General features: G+C 58.7%; 1 protein-coding gene across 1 annotated transcript in view; it reads right to left on the bottom strand.

The window, feature by feature from the left end:
* RSPO1 (R-spondin 1) overlaps window positions 1–8,121 on the bottom strand; it is a 20,759-nt gene extending 12,638 nt beyond the window's left edge. The window contains exon 1 of the mRNA XM_019512546.1: window positions 7,659–8,121. The gene's annotated coding sequence lies outside the window, so the exon portion shown is untranslated. The remainder of the gene's footprint in view (window positions 1–7,658) is intronic.
* Between the last annotated feature and the right edge of the window lie 955 nt (window positions 8,122–9,076).

The raw sequence follows: 9,076 nt of genomic DNA, 5'->3' as shown, positions 1-9,076 counted from the left end.
TTCCACCCCTCAAAGTGCTGCCATGACATGGTGACTGTCCCATTGATTCCAAGGCTGTTTTAATTGGGAAAAGAGCTGATCCATCAGGCCATGGTCAAGAGTCACTGGGCTGGGGCTGGGGCTGGGGCTGGGGCTGGGGCTGTTGCACGGGGGGTTTGTGACTGGACTGGCCCCTCTTGGGCAGTGGAAGCCCACAGTAGCTCGCCGACACAGCACTTGCAGCGGCATGGAGATCGCTAGTGAGTAGCAGTGCACTGACTGGGAAGAAAGTGGAGCAGAGGCCTGGCCAGCTCTGCCCTGGTTCTGTGCTGGACAAACCCAGGCAAGGCAGCTTCTGTTCTGCACACGCGGCTAGGAGAGAAGAGGGAGTCACCTCTCCCAGGCATGCGTCCCCTCGACCCTCCTTTGTGGTCCCAGGGCTTGGAGCCTGCTGCCTTACCCAGTCCTTTGACTCAAGGCACTGGAGAAGGGCAAGGCTTGTCTGCACCCACCTTGCCCCAGCCGGCAGCTCCCTGGGCTCTGTTCAGCACCACAATTCCCATTGCAAAGCTGGGAGACCTGAGCTAGCCTGCCTGCAGACAGCAGTGGCTTTGCCTGGGATGGCAGGTCAGGACTAGGAGGAAGCTCTGACATTCATCACCTGCCTCTGGACTCATCTCCGGCAGACAGACCGGCAGACTGGCTGTTTGGTGCTGCCGGCATGGGGAAATGGTCTCAGAGCCAAGTGGGGGGAAGTCTCAATCCCACTGGCCCTGAGGGGGTCTGGGCCAGCTGCTCTGGGACCTCAGTGTGAGAGGGGGAATGAGGCACTGGTGATATCCATTTCAGGGGGACAGGCCCTTTAGCCCGATGGCAGCTTGAAGCCCAGAAGCAGCCTGGAGAGAAGGGCTGGGGTTAGGTGAGGCAGCTCTGCCCCAGCACAGCACAGCACAGCAGCAGGATCAGGCCCCACTGCCAACACACAAGCATCTGCTGCCCTCACCCAGACAGACCACCCGTTAGCCAGCAGCAGTGGGAGGCTGTTATCCCCTGGCAAGGGCATGCCCAGCTCCTGCTGGCGTGCTGCAATAGCCCGTGTCCCCGCCTGCGGTCATAGCAGGTGGCAGTGGGGAGAGCGCAGCGCCGCGACCTCTCGGCACCTCCCGTCTGGGGCTTCCCCGAGAGCCGCGCTTCGCCACACTGCCCACGTGCTTGTCGTTACGATGCGGCTGCCGCGTCCACCGGGGGATTCTCACATAAACAATTAGCCGCTTGTGTAAACAGCAGCATGCGCTGCGCTGGGAGGCCTGTGTGCCAGCTGCTCCATAAACACTGTCTGGGCCCGTGCGGGACCACTCACAGCATTCACCAAGGCCGGGGGCTGGGGTCGGACCCAGGGCAGCAAAAGCCCCGTCCCACTGCCCCCCATGCATGCAGGGGGACATGCCAGCCCATACATGTGCACAGGCACATGCCTGGAGGAAGGAGCCCTTGGCATGTTCCCCAGTGATGTGTGGCCTGGGAAAAGGCAGGTGAATCTGAGACCCTGCTGCTCAGAACCTCAGAGGCCCCGCAGGCTCCAGCCTAGGTTTCTGGTGTCTGTTTTACACCAGGAATGGGAAGGCAGAAGCAGATGGAGCAGGAAAACTCATCAGCTTCCAGGGACTAGGGGCATGAATTATGCCTCCACACTGGTGAAGACATCTGCTAGGCTCTGGTTGTGACAAACGATTCCCAGTCTAAACACGCGCAGGCTCTCAAGAGATTTATGCCATTATCCCATCAGCAGGAGGAATCCAGGGTAACCTGAATTGCTCCGTGCTGATTCCTGGACAGCCTTGGCCTGGCATCCAAGATGACATTAAACCTACTTGTTTGCAATTCTAGCAGGATAAATGGAGACTTGAGAGCCCGAAACAAACCCCCAAATGTAAACCATGCAGATAATCCACCATTAGTGCCTACACACAAGGTGAGAAAGACCAGCATTATATGACTGGGGAAGTAATCCATAATAACCATATTGCTGATATATTGCTTCTTACTGAACATATCGAGCTATCAGTAATGTAAACGGGCTCTCCGAAGGTTTACTGAACCTGGCAGAGAAGGACCAGATGCTTGTGTGAGGACTGGAGACAGGAGAGGGGAGATAATATTCAAATTACAGCTGCAGCACTAAGGAGTCCCTGAGAGCCTCCGTGAGCAATCCCGCCTGCTCGCAAGCCCAGCCGTGGGCTGGACGAACCATCTCACACACCAGCTATCTGCCCGGTCCCTCCTGGGTAGGCTGTCCGGGTTGTCTGCAAACAGGCCAGGTTTCTGGAAGTGCTGCATTCTTCCAAGTCACTCTCCCCATCATTTCAATGCCGTTTTATCTGCTCCCGGTGCCCAAATTCCAACCTGGTTTGCTTGGACGTGAAGGTCACCCTGTGCAGATCTGCTCTCGCGCAGAGGACAAAGTCTGTAGCGCAAACTGACGAGCTTCCCAGCTGGGGCCATCAACACTTTGCAGTGTGCATTTCAGCTGTGATGTCTTGCCAGATGATCCAGCCTGGCACACTCCCTGGCTGGGAAGGTGTGGAAGGGGGCACGGAGCAAACCACTCTGAACAGTGAAATCTGGGGAGTGTTTGCTAGATACTGTGGGAGACATTGCCCCATGCAGAGGGCCCGGCACCCTGCCAGGGCATCGCACAGCTGCCTCTCAAGCCTGGAGCAGACTCATGCCAAGCCAGGCCCCACCGAGCACACTTCTTTGCACCCTCCACCCAGCAGCCAGGGACCTTTGGGGCTGGAGGGGGGCCCTGCATGCCCCACTGTGCTCCCTGCAGCCAGGGGCAAATCAGGCTCAGCCAGGCCCAGTCTGCAGCAGTCTTCCCCTTACTGGGCCCCATGACCAGGGGTCCTGATCCTCATTGCCTCTGATACGTGGCCCCACCAGGTCAGTGGGGAGCAGAGCAGAGCAGCAGCTGTTCCACGGGGCAGTGTCAGGGTGGGGAGACCGCCTTTCTCTGGCTCAGGGAATGGGTCCCAGGAAGGGCTGAACACCCATCAGGAGCAGCAGCCAGTTGCCCGCTGGGCACTGCCCCAGCACCAGCTCAGCTCCTAGCATGGATTGGTGATGGCTGCAGCCAGATCCAGCCTGGAGACAGATCCCCTAACCTGTCTTTGTGTAATCTTTCAGCAGGCCCGTCACACAGCAGAGCCGGGCAGATGATCAGGGCTCCCAGCAGGGGAGGAGGAGCAGGAGAGAGGGCTGCTAATCAGAACCAGGCCACCCCCAAACCAGTGAGGCTGAGGCTGGCTGGGGCATCACCAGGGATGAGACCTGATTGCTGAGGTCACCTGCTCATGGCAAAGTGGCCCTGTGGTCACCAGGGGTGTCAGGACCTCAGCTTCAGGAGTGGGATTCAGCTGCAGAGGAAAGGCTTACTGGGGAAGGCTGCTGCAATAAGGCAGCCGGTCCTGCCATCTGTGATGTCTGGGACAGTGCGGAGTCCCTCGCTGCAAAGCTGCAAGCTCCGCATGCAGCCCGGGGTTTGCTGAGGGGACGTTGCCACCTCTCGACAGCTGGACTGTTCTGCCCTGGACCAGGCGAGCAGACCAAGGCCAAGGCACCTGCCCCCAGCTGTTGCGGGGTGGGAGACAGGAAAGCGGTGACCGTCCCACCCAGCAGAATTGGTCTATCTGAGCATCCCCCTGCTCCTGGCCTCCTACCCCTCCACCAAGCTGGGACCCTCTCCACAGCCCTGCTAGAGACTGTGGAGGCTTTTCCAACCTCACATGTCTACCTTACTTGAAACCTTGGCATCCTCTGGCAGGCCAAGCTTCCTCCAGGCCCCTGCAGTCTGCAGAGGCCTGGGGTGGGGCTCTCTCCTCTTCCCCCTCCCAGGGGCTGGGCCCGGCGGGGACACACCGGTCTGGCAGGCCCTGAGAGGGCTGGGCCGGGGCATTGGCGAAGAGATCTCATCACTCCCCACGCATTTGCCCGGAGACGAGAGTGTCAGGAACCACCCCCTCTGCCTGGGCGTATCTTCCAACAGCTAGTGCATGCCCGAGCTATGCATAGCATCCGCTGTGGGGGAGGCTGAGGGGAAGCGGAGGCACAAGGCAATCCCAATGCCATCCCCTGCCCCCCAAAAGTCAGGGTTAGCCATGCCAAGGCCCCAGAGCACTTTGCAAAGTGCCATTGGGCACATTATACCGATGGGGAAACTGAGGCTTGGAGCTGGAGCTGGAGCTGGAGCTAGAGCTGGGAGCCAGGTCGCTCCTGAGCCTCATGTCCCTCTGGCCCCACTGCCTCAGCATCATAGGCTCACAGGGCAGCTGGGCTGGCAGGGCCTTCGGGAGGTCATATTTGGTCCAGCCCCTGCCCCAGGCATCAGCATCCCTGACGGAGCCAGCCTGTGGAGCCTCCCTCATTGCCCCAGGCTGGGGGGAGCTCCCAGCCAGGTCCCCACGGCAGCCCTGCTCAAATAGGACCTGCTTAGTGCAGACAGGCAGCTGCTGTGCCGGGAGTTTGGAAGAGAAGCCCAGCTCCTGCCAGGAGCGCCTTGTCCTCAACATTGTTAAATAAACCTACTGTATAAATACAGATTAAAATAAATCTTCACAAGCTAAACAAAGTAAAACCCCCGCCTCGCACACGGCCGTCTGCCCCCTGTTTATGCTAACCCAGCTTCAGCCTGCAGTGCCTGTCTCCCCCCAGGGAGAATGTGCCATGAGGCTCAATGGAGCCTGGCACAGGCATGGGGGAGGCCCTGAAACCCCTCTTCTTGGGCAGGTACTTTGATCTGAGCTGGGAGAAGTGCCCTGAGATTGCCCCAGAGATGCACAGCTCAACCATCAGGACTCCCATGAGGCGCCAGCTGCCTCTAGCCAGAGAATCTCCATCCCCGTGCACATGCAAAGCCACTTTGTTCTGCTCCGTCCTCCAAGCTATAAAAATAGGCTGCATTAAGTCAGATTTCCTAACCAGAAGGTCTTCATTTGATCCTATATTCCAGTGCCAAAGTTCTGCAAGCTTCTTAAATCATAAACTTCAGCAGTGAATATATATATATATAAAAGAATCTGGCAATGGGTTTCTCTGCAGCATTGCTGAGGTCTGCGTCTCTCCGCCGGCTTCTGTGCCACGGATCTGCCCAGTCTCTGGGATCTGCCCAGCCTCTGCTAGCCGGGGGTGCATCTCAACCCCCTCTCTGCCTGTGGGGCATCTGTCATCCCTCGCACTATCCAGCAGGGCTGAGGCCCTGTGGGGCTTGTATGTCATCCTTGCTCTGAGCCGCCTCCTGGTTCTCCACTTGAGGGTCCAATGCCTAATGGTATCACAGAGAGGGAGACCCTTGGGGGAGCTGGCCTTAGCCCTTAACTCCGTGACCTTTGGCAAATCTCTTTGTCTCCTCTGTGAACTGGAGACCCTGGACCCATCTCTCCTTTCGTATGGGCTATTTAGGCCAGAGGCTCCTTGAGGCAGGAGCTGCCTCTCACCATGTGCCTGGTTATGTTTGTCAGGGACACTCCTCCTTGTGAGACCCCAGTGCTTTGACTCCCCCCGCGGGGCAGAAGAGTACCTGGGGGGCTTGCCTGCGTCAAGAAAGAGCTGAGTGACCGGGGCCGTGCTCGTACCATAAGCTCTATCCACTATCGTGAGACAGGTAGCAGGCTTCCAGCATGCAGCACAAGTGGAGGAGGCAGCTGAGGGAGCAGAGAGGGGCTTGCCGGTGCGATGCCAGGTCCTTGGGAAGCTCTTGCAGCCCTAGATGCTCCATTCAGCCCTGGGGAACATGCAGCAGAGCCCCTGACCCTGAACACCAGCCAGAGGGGCAGAGCCTCTTGCTGGCCTTGCCCCTGGGAGAACAGGAAAGGGAGAATCACAGTTTCCCTCTGACTAACTGCCCTGCCAGCCCAGCTGCTCCGGGCCTGGCATGCACCTGCTTAGCCAAACCCATGAGAGCGCTGCAGCTTCCATGCACGCTTGCACCCCAGCACAAGCTCGCCCCTCTCGTGCCTGCCTGCAGCTGCAGCCCCAGCTCCGAGACACCCATGCAAGCCAGCCACAGTGCACTGGTCCCTGCGCCAGCCAGGCGTGGGCTCTGAGGGCAGCCTGCAGCCCACAGTTGCATGCAAAGGCAGCATCTGCTAAACATAAGCTCCCTAAAAGGATTCCCGGTGCGTTCACTCTCCAGCCAAAATGTCAGGCAGCCAGAGAAGGCCGAGCCCTGCCCAGCACTGCATTCCAGCACTGGGCCAGGCACGCGGGGAAAGGCACAGAGCCCTGGGCTGGGGGGGCCAGGCAGGCAGCGGATGCACCTGCAGCTCCCCTGACAGGAGTTACAGCAGAGCTGTGGGCTGGGAGCACGGAAAGCCTGCATTCGTCTTTCTGTCCATCCCCAAGGCCAGACTCTAAATGCCTCCCAAAAAAGAAGAAAACCTTTCAGCATTCAAGTGAGAGGTCAGCAGGGGCCTTGCGCGTGCCCTGCCTTCGGGCCAGCTCCCTACAGCCCATGTGTGGAGCACAGCTGAGCCATCCACCTGCTGAGCTCTCTCCGAGCCATTGCTGCCCATCACAGCCCCTGGCAGGACCCATCTCGGTTGCTGCAGGACACTGATGCACTGTGGAGCAAGCTCTGGGCAAGAGGCATCTCAAATTTGCAGGTCCTTGAGCCACCACGGGCAGGTCTCAGCAACACTCTGCACCCTGGAGCATGGGGGTGAGAGGCTGCCCCGTGCCCCCCAAGCATGCCACATCACCTCCATGGGCTCCTGCTACTTACTGTGAACCGTCTCTGTTGCCATAGCATGCAACCAGAATCCCACGCGGAGTCTCCTGAGGCACTGCTGTGTCCAGGGTGGTGCCAAGGCATCCATGCCTCAAGGGGCTGGACACCCCAGAGATGGAGGTGACAGATCCCCAAAGCCCCAGCATTGAGGGTCATGCCCCCCACGTAGAGGTGGGAGGCACCTACTGCCCTTCACACCCCAGGTGCTCCCCATGGATGGGACTGATACCAGGGGAGGTCCCGCACCCTGTTCTCCCACTGCCCCAGTGCAATGCTACCCTTGGGGAACTTCCCCTACACATCTCCACGGGGTGCAGACTTGGGTGCCTCTTGGTCACCCTTAACCATCTCCCCACTGACTGCCCAGTGAGACCCACCCCGGACACTCGCCCAGCGCCCTGCTGGGTCCTGCCGTGTTCCCCCCTCTCATCCCCGTGCCAACAGGCTGAATGACACTCAGCCACAGAGATGCAAAGAGCTGACTCCTCAGTTCACTCTTCTCCCAGAGGTTCAGCTCACCCAGATGTTTGCTCCTCTCTCTGCAGCTCAGGACGGGTGGGCCTGGCCAGGGCAGGGCAGCCAGTCCCCGAGTCCCGAGCTGCAGCTGCTGTGGTCTGGTAACAGCCCTATACTTCAATCAGCATTTCTAAGTGTTTCTCCTTGTGCCCCCCACAGTTCAAATGCAAACACAATGCACGCCCCCTTCTTACCCCTTCCCCAGAGCACGGCTGACAGGGGAGGAGAGGAGATCTCTCCAGATTTTGCTGTAATTTCGCACAGCTCTCACTGTCTGAGCTCGTTATCCCTGTTGCGCACCAAGCCAGGAGCTGACAAGGCTCACGCTCCTCTCCAGCCGCCTGCCTCGCAAAAGCCCCATCATTGCAAAGGCACTTACCTCAGAGCTGTCAGTCCCCCCCGACGGCTGGAGAGGCTCTGTGAATAGCCCACTCCAGGCGCAGCCACCCAAGTGCCTTGCTTCTTCCACGTGCCCGTCTGTCAGAAGGAAAACCCTCACGGCCACTTTGGGGAGATGCCAGGGGCTGCAGGCCTGGCTGCAAGAGCAGGTCCCAAGACCTTCCTGAACAGTGCGGAGGGGACCCGGCCCTTCTGGGGTGTGCAGGGTTTCAGCTTGTAAAGATTGCCCGGGCGAGTTCACACTCCAGCAGCCCACACTGTTCCCGACGTATGCAAAGCACCACGCAGGAGATCATATCTGAGCTGTCTGCACATTAGTAACTCCCGGGCTCCGGGCTGCAGACTCCATCCCCTTTCGTGGAGCAGAGGCTTTTTTTTATTATTATTATTCCCAGAGTATCCCGCTTTGTAAAGGCATCCAGTGCACACTCCAGCATGAGGGAATTCCACCCTGCTAGTACCACCTCCTAAGACAATATCCAGCCAAAATATTGTGGCTGTTGCAAAACCCGGACTGGAGCTCGCCACAGGACCTTCGACGTTACATCCAGAGCCGGCAGGACCCAGCGAGCCTCTGCAGAGTGACACAACGTTCGGCGCTCTTTGCAGTCAGCGTTATTTATGTGACCACTCATTTTGCACGACTCCTGACATTTCAGTGGTGACCAGCATATGAAGTCATCAGCAATCACAACCACCTCTGTTAATAAACATGTCAGGCATCAAGAGCAGTTTAGGATCCCCCCACAGAGGGGAGAGGTCTTGGGCGCTGGTTATTTTTCAGGCCGTGACTGTGCAGGCGTGGGAAGCGTCGGGACTTAGGCCCTTCAGCAAAGGTCTCCCTAGGAAGGCGGCCTGGCTGTGGCTTGGAGCTGTGCTTTCCCACCTGCAGCTCCCCTGCCTCTTCATCCCTTTCAGCTGCCGTCCAACCTTTGTTACCCCTCACTGTCGTCGACAGGTAGAGAGAACAAGTGACTGAGTGAGCTCAGAGCTCCCCATACATTTACCCACCACTGATCCATGCCTGACCTAATAGCCTGATACGGCCATCAGCAAAGCCAGGGGAGGAACACCACAGGCTCCCCTGACCATTGGGTCACACCAAGGGCTGCCACGGAGCTGCATCGGTGTGGCCCAGTGCCATGCCAGCCTGCGGCAATCCAGCGGGCTCTGCAGGTTAGGCCTGCTTCGCCTGGGGGCGAGTGCCCGGCAAGGCTACATAGGCAGGAAGCTCTGGCAATTTGTACTGATTAAAATGCTCATGGAGGATATTATACTGGCTCCCTGGCCAGGCTCCAAATTGGGCAATCACATGCTGCTTACCGTGCAGCCCAGGCGCTAGTGCTGCAGCCAGCCCGTGCTCTCTCTCCCAGTCTGGGCAGAGAGCAGCATGGCTGC

This window comes from Gavialis gangeticus, unplaced genomic scaffold, assembly GCF_001723915.1.
Source record: "Gavialis gangeticus isolate Ggan-Ray unplaced genomic scaffold, GavGan_comp1, whole genome shotgun sequence".
NCBI classification, from domain to species: domain Eukaryota; kingdom Metazoa; phylum Chordata; order Crocodylia; family Gavialidae; genus Gavialis; species Gavialis gangeticus.
The sequence above is the reverse complement of the archived record's forward strand: the minus strand, read 5'-3'. Positions and strand labels throughout refer to the sequence as shown.